Source organism: Arctopsyche grandis, chromosome 7 (assembly GCF_051622035.1).
Source record: "Arctopsyche grandis isolate Sample6627 chromosome 7, ASM5162203v2, whole genome shotgun sequence".
NCBI lineage: Eukaryota > Metazoa > Arthropoda > Insecta > Trichoptera > Hydropsychidae > Arctopsyche > Arctopsyche grandis.
Window position 1 is genome coordinate 13,975,335 of NC_135361.1, and position 14,666 is coordinate 13,990,000.

The 14,666-nt window shown below is 31.1% G+C and overlaps 1 protein-coding gene across 1 annotated transcript in view; it reads left to right on the forward strand.

The window, feature by feature from the left end:
- LOC143914290 (protein qui-1) overlaps window positions 1-14,666 on the forward strand; it is a 160,801-nt gene that overhangs the window by 73,664 nt on the left and 72,471 nt on the right. The window lies entirely within an intron of this gene.

Sequence of the window (14,666 nt, forward strand, 5' to 3'; positions counted from 1 at the left end):
AAAACTCAAAATATCGTGAAAACCGGGCGCGGTAGACGGAAAATTGTCAGCATTTTTGAAGGTACGTATGTCTATCAGAGCGCCAACGACTGACTGTAAAGAGAAACGGAACAAAAAGTACAACAAACATGTGTATGTATGTATGTATGTACATACATACATATGTACAAATGCTGTAGATAAGCAGAGAGACTGGTACAACAATTTTGAAATATGCGAAATGGGTATTTTTCCCAAAAACTGATATTGAATAAAATTGATTTGATAGTATCTATTCTAATTTGGCTATGTCATTGAATTGAAATTGAAAATGTAAAAAAAACAATAATTTTTGTGAGCGGGGTAGATTTCTTTGGTATAAACCAAATCAGTACTAGTGCTCCTTAATTTCTCTCTTAACTTCACCGGTATGTGTGAACTTACGTCTTGGAAAATTTCCCATTTCCCATAAGGCTGAATGTGTTTCTCGTGGTAAAGATGTATCATTTATGTGAGTATATGCTGCTACCAAAATCATCAACTTTTAATCAAATACGAATAACGGATGAAGGCTACTTAAAATCTGTTTATTACTATTCTACATATATCCTGTAGGACTATTTAATTTCAAAAACATTTTCCGTTTCAAAGTTTATCAATTTATTTATTTTGTTTGACAATATTTGGGAGAGGCGATTGATTTACATAGTTATATTTACATAGACACTTGCCGCACTGTGATGGACAGTGAGTGACTAAAGGGCGCTACAGACGCTCTGGAATATCGGAGCGGTATGTCTTTTGGTAGACCGTGCGGCGAACGAACAGAATTTGATTCGACGTGCGGCGTACTGAATGCGCTTCGACCTGACGTTGAATGTTCCTACATACTTCACGGTCTGCGTCAACATCGGTCGCCGCAAGACATACCGCTCCGATATTCCAGAGCGTCTGTAGCGCCCGTAAGACTTATATTTTATTTTATTTCTCCAAATATATTGAAAGCAGGGGTCTTCATATTTTATGTATTCCTTATCAAAACGTCTATTCTTCGAAATAAAAATATTTATCGTTATCAATAGAAATAATTATTTTTGCGGGAAGCCCCTTGCCTCACATGCCTTACAAATACGAATGAGAGGGGGAAGTCAGTATGAGAATGATATCCGCCTTGGAATGATGTCTCTGCTTTAGCCGTTATTTTTTTCATTGCTTGCACTTATTTTATGTTATTCACGTTTAATACACGATAATATGTTTTTTGTAGCTAATTGCAATATTTATCCCCGCAGATTTTGCATTATTTAAACTTCAAACTCACATTTTAAGCCACACAGTAGCTAGAATATATTTTAGCACATTAAGGCAGCTAGTTTAAATACAAAAAGCTATAATACAAAAATACAAAAAAATGCAAAAAAGAGAAAGAAATTAAAATCATAAAAAACAACACAAAACAATAATTAGCCATTTATTTTTAGAAATTCATCAAGTATATTTGTAATGAGGTTTAGATTTACTATACACAAGTTACTATTTTTTTTCGGTAGACTATTCCAAATTTAGCCACTCTATTTGAAAATAAACATTCTCTTAATATGTTGTAGAAATGTCTTTTTGAAGTCTGAGAATATGATCTCTCAGATTAGTGTTTTTGTTATACTTAAGGAGGGTTAAAATTGGGTGACATTTTACTTGAAATGGCTTTTTATAATTTTATATGTAGAATTCAATTAAATCACCTCTCAATTTTCTCGTCTCCAAAATGGAGAGATTCATTCTATTTAATCTTCATGGATATTTTTCTATTGCAAAACCCATTTCAGAACATTTCAAAGCTTTAAGGTTTAACTTCAATTCATTCACTTTTTTTTATATTTTTTGTTTTATATATGTATATGCAGATCTATCTACATATTTATTTATATACTTTATCTTATACACTTTATATTTTAAAATATTAAAATTCGTTCTAAACTGTACGCGTCAGTATTTAAATAACGTTATCGCCCAATTAACTTTCGTAATTTAAAACCGGCATGCTTCATGGGCAAAATTAAATAAATTGATGAATATTTCATCATTCGTAATTTATACGGAAGGAAATTTCGTTGATTACGACCACGGTTGAAATTTCACACAAGTGCCAATAGCTCGCATCCGTTAATGTATGATAGAATATTAATCGAATCGGCCGAAATAAAATCGCGTTGTCGCAATTAAATTTAGACTGAGATGTTCAATTTTCGCTCGGAGAGCAAACAGCGTTAAGTGGTGGCAAATTATTTATTTAAACCCGAGTCCTAAACTAATTAAAGGGCTTGATGAAATAGCTGCCGATTTAATTTTCCACGTGTCTCTCACACTCCCCGGACTCGACCGAATTATCGTTATTTAAGCATCTATGTATGTATGTACATATGTACGTACTACTCAAAAGCTTTTTCCCCTCACCCAGCTTCGGTTTCCACCTCAATATGAAGAAAACACCCCTGGATACAATTTCCACCTGGTCAGGGTAAAAACCTTCCCATCTCCCAGGGTTCAGGTGGCAGGTGGTGTTGTCGAGATCCACTTACGGTCGCGATCGTGCCCATGAAATATCCACGTTTAATGAGTGTCGTCTCTTGGGTCACTTCTACCTTGTACCGTGTTAAATATGCACGGTATATTTTTATGAATACTAACCGTATTCATAAAAAAACGTTTAATTTATGTTTAACTTTAGACTTGAAACTACGTATATGCACGCTCGACTATTTCCAGTGAGGGTCTTTTATATTCGCTTTTTGGAAACAATTTGGAAAAGGGGATAATCTCTTGTGAGAATGTATTTTCTGAAATGTCTTCTCAACTGGTGTTCTAGTAGTGCGCTCCAGGGGGTCGTACTTGACGTTCATTTAATTTCCTACTTTTCTACCCGACTTGCAAGTCCTTCTATCTATTATTTCCCTTCCGTAAAACATTGAGATATGGATGTACATATGTATACATATATTATTGCTTTCATGAAAAATTTCAAATGTAACATTTTGGCTGATTAAGTTTTGGTAAATGTGCGTCTTTATTAAGATTTCCCTTTGAGGTTTTTGACATTTGTCTTTATTAAATCATTTAAAGAACGTTTTGATTCAAATATTTTTCCCGGGATACGGGACAAAATTCGTGAGTTCTCGGGAATATCTGTCCTAGTCCGTATATCTGAACCCTAGTCTGTATGTCAGTTAGACCTTGTAGAAAATAACCTTTAAAGTATAATATATATAATATATATATATATATATATATATATATATATATATATATATATATATATATATATATATATATATATATATATATATATATATATATATATATACATAAAAATATACAAATATATACACGTGTAATTTATGAAAGGTCTAAATATTTTTGATTAACAAACCCCTTGAGTCCATCGGCTATGCCGCCTTTCCAATTAATTATTCTTAAATAAATAAAAATATGTGTTGCTAACCGGTAAGTGTAAATCATCTCATTTTATTAGAATTGTTTTCTACCTTACTAAATATGAAATTAGTAAAGAAATATGATTAAGTTCAGCTGATAGTAGTATTTAATTTGCTTGGAATTTTTCTGAAAATAAATTGCAAATAGTAATGGTTGGTGAAAATTTTGACATATAGAAGGGGTGTTTTCCCAACTTTTTAATGGTTGTGCGATGTGACTGAATATTGTATATACATACATATATGTACATATACATCTATATTTTCCACTGATGTAGTTCTTAAAATTTTCCGCTAATGGATATCGAAACATATTTATACTGTGGCATAAATCTATAGATAACGAAAGCATCGGAATAATAAATGAATCTATGACCCAGATTCGACTACGTTGTATTATATGTATTTAGCTCGCAGATGTTTATTAAAGCTAATGACAAATTATACGCAATTTTTTAAGATTTGATGATTTTTTTAATGAAGATCGATTGTATCGAATAAAACATACATATCTAATTCACATATGTATAATCAAATGGAATTGTTATTGTCATACAAATAATAGAAAATGGAAACACAGAGGTGTCTCGAAACTTGTTGAATCTGTAATAAGACGCATTTCAAACATTAATTCAAATTTGTAAATTCATAGCTTTGTATAGTGTTTCTAATGCAGACAATTGGCATGAATGTGTTAGTTGAATACAGTCTGCGGTTGAACATGATCGCACCGTAAGTTTCAACAAAAAATATTCATTTATCTCGAATAAGATACGTGTTTGAATATTAAATATGAAGTTTGAAATGACTGCATAGGTACATTATATAGGTATGAACGTATAATGGATTGTAGAATAAAATAACGTAATGGTCACTTTGGTATATTGTATTGGTTTTCATAAATAATTTTAATGTAAATCGATATATTTTTCACTGATAGACTTTTCAGCCACACAAATGAAGCAAGTATGAGACAAAGGGTTGCGCAATGAATGAGTTTCGAAAAGGCTTTTATTGTGATAAGCGGGGTGGGTACTTTGAAAGCAATCCCGTGTTCGAAAATTTCCCCCTTTGGCTATGGTCAACGCTTTTATATGCAAAATAAACCTCGGAAGTGTGCACAAACACACGCAAATGCAGACAAAAGTTCATTATAATCAGCCATTGGCAAACTACGGCTTTTTAGCCGCATGCGTCTCTCTATGACTTTTATCTACCTATGTACATATGTATTCACAGTTTACATTATAAATCTACATAATTCGAATATGTGTGTATGTACTAAGATATTAAAAATAAATTTACGGTTCGGAAAAACCTAAAGTAAAAAAAAAATACATTTGATAGAACAATACAATTTCCATATATTATATAGTAGCTTGACTTACATGTGTTAAAATAAAGAACTTTTCATTATAAAATTATTACAATCAAACTTAAATATACAAATTTGGTGAATAAATTAGTTTAAAAATGAAATTCATAATGTGCAATATATGTATATATGTATATATGTATATATGTATATAATATATATATATATATATATATTAGAGATGTGAGGTTAGTCTCTTAGAACCTTTAAAATTCATTTTTAATTTAATTCTAAGGAACTCTTCATTCCCCAATTTATGGAAATGCTCTAAAGTAACTCCTATTCATAAGAAGGACGATAAATCTTGTGTAAGGAACTACAGACCAATAACTATCTTGTCAGCGCCAGCCAAAATGTTTGAGGTAATATTACACAGATACATTTTTAATCACTTTCAAAGTATGCTCATTGATCAGCAACATGGCTTTCGTCCGGCCAGATCAGCTATTACCAACTTGTTATGTTTCTCTAATGACATAACCAGCACTTTGGATTGTAATAATCAAATGGATGTAATATATACTGATTTTGAGAAGGCGTTTGATAAAGTTGATCATAAAATTTTGGTTAGTAAATTAAGTTTTATTGGATTTACTTATAATCTTGTTGGTCTTTTTATTTCTTATTTACAGGATCGACGTCAATTCGTTAAGTTTGGGAGTTGCTTTTCTTATGAGTATGTTGCCACTTCTGGGATTCCCCAAGGATCAAATCTTGGCCCTTTATTATTCCTAATATTTATCAACGATATTCAATCTTCTATTCACCATTCTAAATTTTTATTATATGCGGATGACTTAAAAATCTATAAGAGAATAATTGATTTACCTGACGCTCTTTATTTGCAAGAGGATTTGAATTCTATTTATGAATGGGCTAATGTTAATAAACTTCCCTTCAATATCCTAAAGTGTCGGGTCATTTCTTACTCTCGTTCTCGTTCTCCTATTAATTATCCGTATAAATTTCATGATTCTCTTCTTCAGAGAGAATTATTTATATCTGATCTGGGAATAGTCTTCGAAAATAGTTGGAGTTTCAACATTCACATTGAGAATATCTGTGATAGGGCAACAAAAATCCTTGGATTCGTAATCCGTAATTCGTCCGAACTAGGGCTCACTGCCATTCGTCTCTTATATTGTACATTAGTTCGCAGTGTGCTCGAGTTTGGCTCCATTATATGGTCTCCCTATCAACTTCGTTACTCTCTAATGTTGGAACGAGTCCAAAGGAAATTCCTTAGGTTTTTATATCTGAAGACATTTGGATTTTATCCATATCTGTTCCCTAGTGCCTTTGTCTTGGGATCTTTGGGTTTCAACTCCCTGGCAAAGAGAAGAGATTTATTTCTTGGGAAACATTTCGTAAAATTACTTAGAGGAGAGATTCACAATCCCACTATCCTGGAGAAACTAAAATTCTGGGCCCCGGAAAATCGTAGAGTTTTAAGAAAACATGATATATTTTTACCAATTAGGGCTAAATCAAACGTGCTCATGAACTCCCCCCTCTCGAGAGCTGTTCGACTCCTCAACTTACTGGCACATTACTTAGACCTATTCGATGCCAGTTATGTTGAGTTGGTGGAACACATCCTAAATAGCACGATATAAATTTTTCAATCTTATTTCTTTGTTTTTATTTTGTGTACATATTTTTTACTTGATTTTTATTATTTTTTTATGATGTTTTTTTTTATTTATGATTTTTATTATTTTCTTATGTTTTTTTTTATTTATGATTTTTATTATTTTTTTTATGGTGTTTTTTTTGTAATTTTTATGATTTTTATTATTTGTATTAAAATCACATTGACGCTTTGGGGCAACCTGTCAAGTCTCTGTGGTATTGATTTTTTAAAATAAAATAAAATAAAATAAAATATATATATATATATATATATATATATATATATACATATGTAGGGTTATATTATGTATATACATACATATGTAGTCTGACAGGCAAGTTTCAATTGAACTACCGACGAAGCTCAACATTATTTTACAATATGTATATGTATGTATATATGTATGTCTAACTAAAACTTTCGCTCTCACATTACATATTTACACATAAAGTATATAAATCGATTATATATGCATACATATGTGTACAATGTACATAGACATAAAGATATTTTATATATAGAGAAAATGTTACCGATTATTAATTTAGATAGAATTTTGTGATGGGTAAAAAATTATATACGAGTACAATACCAAATCGTGTAATAGAAATAGTGCTTACTTGCAATCATGACGTGTATGAATATTTTTGTTTTCTTTTTTACAGTCCAAATTTTACATCTGCATTATATTTATTTATTACAATTTTACCATAGTGAAATTACAGAGTATGTAGTTCCAAGTCATCAGTATGGCTAAACAAAAAAAAGGAATATAATAAGATGGAGATTAAAAATACATAATAAAAAAACAAAAGTAGCGTAAATATTAAACAAATACAATAATAGAACACGCTACGATTTCAAATTAAACAATGCCTCAACGAGATCAGCATATGTTAGATTAAACAAATCCAGGTTTATAAAAATCTGGTTAAGGAGCTTGATGCTCCTGGCAACAGGCGACGAAACCATCAAATTGGTACGTGCCCCAGATGAGAAGAATAAATTGCGGTATCCAATGTATCCGAGTTGGTTGAGAACATTGAAGCTCAATTCTGGAAGAATTTGAGGATTGCTCGCCAAGTAACCAGTAATTTATAGAAATGTTTCCCCAAATATACTCTACGTCATGACTCGAGGGAATTATAACCTAGTACTACCGCAGGTAAGCACTAGGATAGAGCCAAGGATAGCAACAGTAAACTATAATATATATCTAAGAAACCTTCTCAGATACATATATATGTATGTATGTACTCTCTCAATTCTCAAACAATGGACCCTATCACTAGGGCTCCATATAATAGCTGACTATGCTACAATTATTCCAATTTTAAGCGATATCAATTGGAATTCACTTTTGTCCAATTTAAATATTGATTTAGCTTGTAAAAAATTTTACGATACCTTACAAAATATTATTGAATGCCACGTCCCTTTTACTCTTAAATCTAAGCGTACCAAATATCCCCCTTGGTTTACATCGTCTCTTATTAAAATAATAAAAGAAAAAAACAAATTCCATAAAAAATTTAAAATTTATTCAAATCCCTTAGATTATCAAAGTTTTTCACTATTAAGAGCTCGAATTAAAAAATATTCTTTAATCTGCTTTAGAAATTATATTTCTCTTATTCAAAATAATATTAAAACTAATCCCAAATCATTTTGGTCATATATAAATTCAAAAAAAAATACCTCCTCTTCATATCCTTCCGTAATGTATTATGGAAATAAGTCGGCTTCACATGGTTCTGAAATCTGTACCATTTTTGCTGACTATTTTGACTCCACTTTCAATAGTGATTCTACCATTAACCTTTCTATCTCTAATACAGATACTTCTTCTTGTAACTTATCTACTTTTCATTTTGACTTATCTACTGTACTCAGTCACATCAACTCTCTCAATGTTAATCTTGGTGCGGGTTGTGATGGTTTGCCTTCTTTTTTCCTTGTTAAATGTGCTGTCCCATTATCTCTTCCCATAACAATCCTTTTCAATCTTTCTATGTCGAACGGTAAATTTCCTGACTATTGGAAATTATCTTACATCACCCCTATTTTTAAAAAAGGTGATAAGAATCTTATTGAGAATTACCGTCCTATATCTAAACTATCTGTCATTAGTAAAATCTTTGAAAAAATTATCTATAATTTCCTTTTCTCCAATTTCAAAAACTACATTATACCTGAACAACATGGTTTTTTTAAGGGGAGATCGGTAGAGACTAACCTGCTTAATTTCACTAGTACTCTCACATCTTATATGGACAAACGAATCCAAATAGACGTCGTTTATACGGATTTCTCTAAAGCTTTTGATAAAATCAATCACAACCTTTTACTCAATAAACTTTGGTCCCTTGGAATCCGAGGAAATTTATTTCGTTGGATCTCTTCGTATATACTAAATCGTCACCAAATCATAATTCTCAATGGTTTTAGATCATCACTTAGACATATTCCTTCCGGTGTCCCACAAGGGTCGCATTTAGGTCCCTTATTCTTTTTACTCTATATTAATGATATCTCATACATCTTCAAACATTCCTTTATACTTCTTTACGCTGATGATTTAAAAATTTACAAACCTATATACACCATAGACGATTGTCATAAGATACAAGAAGATCTAGATAGATTCTCTATATATTGTTTAAATAATGATCTTTTTATTAATCTAGAAAAATGCTCTATTTTAAATTTCACTAGAAATAAGTCAATTATTACTAATCAATATCAATTAAATCATTCAATCCTTAACACGTCATCTTCTATTAAGGATCTTGGTGTAATACTCAATAATAAACTAGATTTCTCTGAACATATTTCTTTTATTACCAACAAAGCATTTAAATCTCTTGGATTCCTACTCCGCTCAACAAAACCCTTTAATGATCCTTATGTACTAAAATTACTTTATTTTTCCTTTGTAAGGTCTCACCTTGAATTTGCCTCAATTATCTGGTCACCTTTTTATTTATCCCATATTAATTGTATTGAGAAAGTTCAACTTAAATTTAGTAAATCCTTACGCTACCTTTTTCCTACCTATACCCATTCTACTGTTTCCGACATTTTAAAAATCCTTTCTTTTAACAATCTTTCTGTCAGGCGACAACATTCTGATGCTATATTCTTCTGTCAGGCGACGACATTCTGATGCTATATTCTTCTTTAAGCTCATAAATGGTTTCCTTGATTGTTCTGATTTACTGAATAAGGTTAATTTCAGAATCCCAGTTCGATACCCTAGACGCGTTACACTCTTTTCACTTGATCCTTTCAATACTAATTCCCAAAAATATTTTTATCTGCAGCGCGTTTATCGTATGTTTAACGGAGAGCTGAATGAGGTTGATCTGTTTGGTATTTCCCTACATCAATTCAGGTCTAACATCAAGAGAATCTTGACCGATTGATTCATTTTTTCTTCTATTCTATTTTTCCAATATTTCCATTATTTTTATACTTTAGTTTAGTTATGTAATGTGCTATTTAATCATATTATAGCTTTCATTCCTTTCCATTTCATTTGTTTATTTTGTATTTACCTTTTTCATTTGTTTTTTATATTTGTAAATTTCAATTTCTTCTTATATTCTATCTTATAACCTTTTCCAAATATTTTAATACTATAGTTTAATTATGCAATGTACTACATATTTTGTCATGCCTTTATTCTTTACTTTTTAATTTGTTTTCCTTATATTTATCTTTTTCATTTTTGTAAAAATCTATTATTGGACTCGGGTGTTACATATATTATTTATTTACTTTTTGTGTTTTTTATACCTATCTCTGTACATCCTGTCTGTTGATTTTTCAATTAATAAAATAAAAATAAAAAAATAAAAATAAAATAATATAAGAAAACTCAAGAATCCTTCGTACTATTAATTTTTTGTTAGTAATTATAGTATGTTATTACATATTTTAATGTTGATGTACAGCATAATAGGAATCATATATAATTAAATCTGGAAAGGTTTACTTGCATGCAGTATGAAACTCTTTATGCAGTATGAAAAGCGCAGAATTAGATTCACAGATTTTTGAAAATCACAATCGAATTTAGCTGAATGTTATATAATGGTAAGAGTATTTGAGTCAGTTTCGCGATTTGATGAAGCTTAAAGAGCAGCAATTCTCAATGTTGAACGGTAAGAGATTTACAACTGACCAATTTAAAATAGCATCCAAATCAAATTGAAGGTCAACGGAATAATCAAGGGCATCAATAGATTTTAAATGTACGCATGTGATTTCTATGTATGTAGATATACATATAGCGCTGTGATTAAAAATTAATTGGACTTTTTCCATGTGCTACACTCCACGTGTCAATTTTTTTTAATAAAGTTTCAGAAAAAAGAATTCGAAACGTGCCCTCTCACGGTACAGGGAGCGACAGCTTTTCCGGGAGAGCTTTTCGTTCTCGTCCAATTTTGAAAGGGCGTGTACTCGTTCACGCATGAAGCAAATAAATACCCGTTCACATGCGAACAACTTCAAAAGCATCTATTCCGTACCTGTATTGTACATATGTAAGTACATATACCTATAGTATGTACATATGTATGTGTATAGATAAATATTAGTATATATGATGGTCACTTTTTTATTACGAAGTATTTTTGAAATCGGAAAAAGAGCTTGACAGTTACCTTTTCAATGAACTTTACAATTAGTTCTTTAAATCAGCCAAGTTTATATTTAATGTCGTTTGTTTAATAACAGAAAAAAGCAAAATTTCAGATGCCGCGAGGTCTTGACATTTTCGCAAATGTTCCGTCATCTTTTGAGCAGATAATTAACTGTTGGAATTGATGGTGAAAATACAATTTTTGACACTTAATAGCTTGGAGCTAACTGACAGTTTCGCAGATAAGTTGAAACGGAGTCCAGTAAAAACCGCGCCGATATAAGAGCGCGGCTACAAAAGCGCGCCACGGATACATGAAACAATTAAAATATCAATATTAATATATTATAGTTTTTAAAATGACTTTATATTGTTGTCGTTTTATGTCCTTCTCTATAAACAGAAAATCATGTTGTGTTAAATACCGTTACGCAGATCATCTTTTCATCAACGATCACGACAATTTCAAGATCGAATAACGATCATCGCTCCACTCAGGCTTCGGTTTGACAGTTGAAAAAACAGCACAGTTAACTGCAAAGACTTAGATTGTTGAGGGATTTTAATGGAAGAATTTAAATGTTCAGATACAAAAAAATATTTCGTTCAAAACGCATTAGAAATGTGGGAAACTCCGCTTTTTAATATCTTTATTGATTTAAGACTGTACAATCACACGTCCTATTGAACTCTAAATATCATATATTAAAATTAATTGCGGATTTTAACACGTATGTTATTTAATATGACACTGTCATAAGGCCTGTTTAAATCTAAAGTATTGTTTTTCGTTATAATTTTATTAATTAATTAATTTAAGCTTGGACCATTGTGGCACTATAGGAATGCATCACAATGGTCGAAAAAAAATACAAATAGATGAGAAAAATGTATACATATACACAAACAAAAACACATTTATACACACAATCATAAATAATCTAAAGCATTATAGTTGTAGCAGATAAAATAAAAAATTAAAGTAATAAAATAAAAAGTAGGGAAAGTCTTACACCTAAAGCCAGTACCAATAAATAAGAACAAGCTGTAAATACAAAACATCCCTACAGTATAATATTTACATACATATGTCATTCTGGCGCTGCGCTCTAATTTCGGCGCCGTTTCTTACTGCGCGTTTACGTCGTGCTACCGTTGAAACACGTTACCTTTATATATATATATATATATATATATATATATATATATATATATATATATATATATATATATATATATATATATATATATATATATATATGTATGTATGTATGTATATATGTATATATATATATATATATATATATATATATATATATATATATATATATATATATGTATGTATATACATATGTATGAATGTATATATTATTTTTATTTATTTATTTTTTATATATTGCATAGACGTTGGAAGAAGGCTTCATTGGATTTAGCACATCCTTATGTAGGTTTTTTACGGCGAATGGTGGGCATCAAAAGACGCTCTTCTTTTATTTCTCTCCCACCCTCCTTTTACCACACCTGCTGTATCTCGGTTAAATTGTCTCGTTTCTCACTTCGTCTACGTTCGCCTTTACTTATTTCACTCACCGTGCAGTTAGCTATTTGAAGTCTCTCTTTTCTCGTTTTTTTTTCTTTCTTTTTTTTTTTGCTTCGTGTCGCGTTTCGCTTTAACGGCAATTTCCGTTTTGTTAGACAGGTTCCATCGAACGCGAAACGTCTCCCCAACCTTCGTTTCTTCTTCACGTCTAATCGATGTGATGTTTTAACACGTTCGAGATATCCCATCTTTGAACGCCGCTGTTGTGTGTATATTTAGCGCTATGACGTGTGAAACTCTTTATAAAGTGATTTTAGGAAATAAACGCTGGATTATTATTTTCTTACGAACATATGTACAATGTACATACATACACATGTACGAGTATAACACATTGGAATGGTCTGTAAAGACGAGTGTACATGTTAGATTGAATGAATAAATAAAAATTTCAAATATGGATATACATAAATGTACATATAACAATTAATAATAACCAGATTTTCAGAATAAGATTACTCTACAAAGTCGCATATATTCTAGCTGCGTTAATTAAGGCGTTATTAGTCAAATCGATGGTATTTTTGTTAATTTTATGTATGTACGTATAAAAAAATATCCATGCCGTCAAAATAATAATCAATAAAGCTACTTTAGTGCAAGAATTTCCGCGAAGAGAATATCTATAATAGAAACATAAAACCCAACTAAATACGCTCGAATTTGGTGGGTTTTATGTTTTTGTAGAGTAATCTTATTCTAAAAATCGGGTTATTATTGAATGTTACATGTACATATGTATATATCCATATTTGCATTTTTTTATTTTATCCATTCAATCTAACATGTGCATGTCTTTACAGATCATTCCAATGTGACGAGTGTACTAATATATATAAAAAAAACATTAAATAAAAACATAAAAATAACTTTAGATTTGGAAGAGAGATTTCGTTTCAAAGAAAATCAGAAAAATTGGCAAACTCTGATAGGAAACGATTGACCTGCAGTTCCAAACCAAAATCTGGCCAGCAGGCAGTAGTGAGTCTCGAACCCGTGACCACTCTACTCGAAAGCATAATATGCTAACCACTAGTCCACGCTGCCGGTTTACACAATAGTACTCGTATGCTTAATGTGTATTAGGTATATGGAAACTACTTGAGTGTTTAATGGTACTAATTTCCATAACTAATTATGGCGATAAAATGTTTCCACCAAATTTTACCCATTCTAAAGTGTCACTATGAAATTATATCGGGTTTTTTAAACACGGTGAAATATGAATAATTCAGCGCGTGTGAAAATTTCACAGCCGTTACATGATTAATTTTCCGGTCGAATTTATTCCCGTGGGTGCGAGCGTCGCTGCTCACCAATTTTTGCGTCGTTTTCCATCGAATTTTCCAGGTCTTTACGTGCCGACGAACGTTAATTTTTTAACGACCTGCACCGGGGATTTTTTATTGTTTCCAATGTGTATGTATATTTCTGTATGTGTGTGCAGAGGTGGGTTGAAGGTAAAACACGAACTGTGAAACGTGGAAAATTCCGGAAAATGCTCGTCGTTTAATAACGATCCAGGTGTCGTTTTCCCGATTAGATTTTTACTTCCAGTTTTATTCAGCCAATTTTATTACTCAGAAGCTCCAATTTCTTGTACCTTTGTGGGCGTTGGATATACTCATCCGTTCTCTACCGATGATACATATTAATTATATTTTTATTTTAACTATTATTTATGATTGTGTTGACGTGTTCAATTTAAAATTTTATACTCAGTCCCGGCTTATAATGGAATAATTTTTATTCACTTCCACGCTTGCCTTTGAAACTTTTTTCGAATTATACAAGTAGGGTATGGGGTTGAGGAAGAAAAAAGAAAGTAAAAAATAAAATGAGCGTAACGTATTTTCATTTTCGGGTCTAGAAAATTAAGGGTCATTAATTTTATGGCTTGTTTTGCTTATGCATGAGTGTTACAAGAGAGAATTATATTT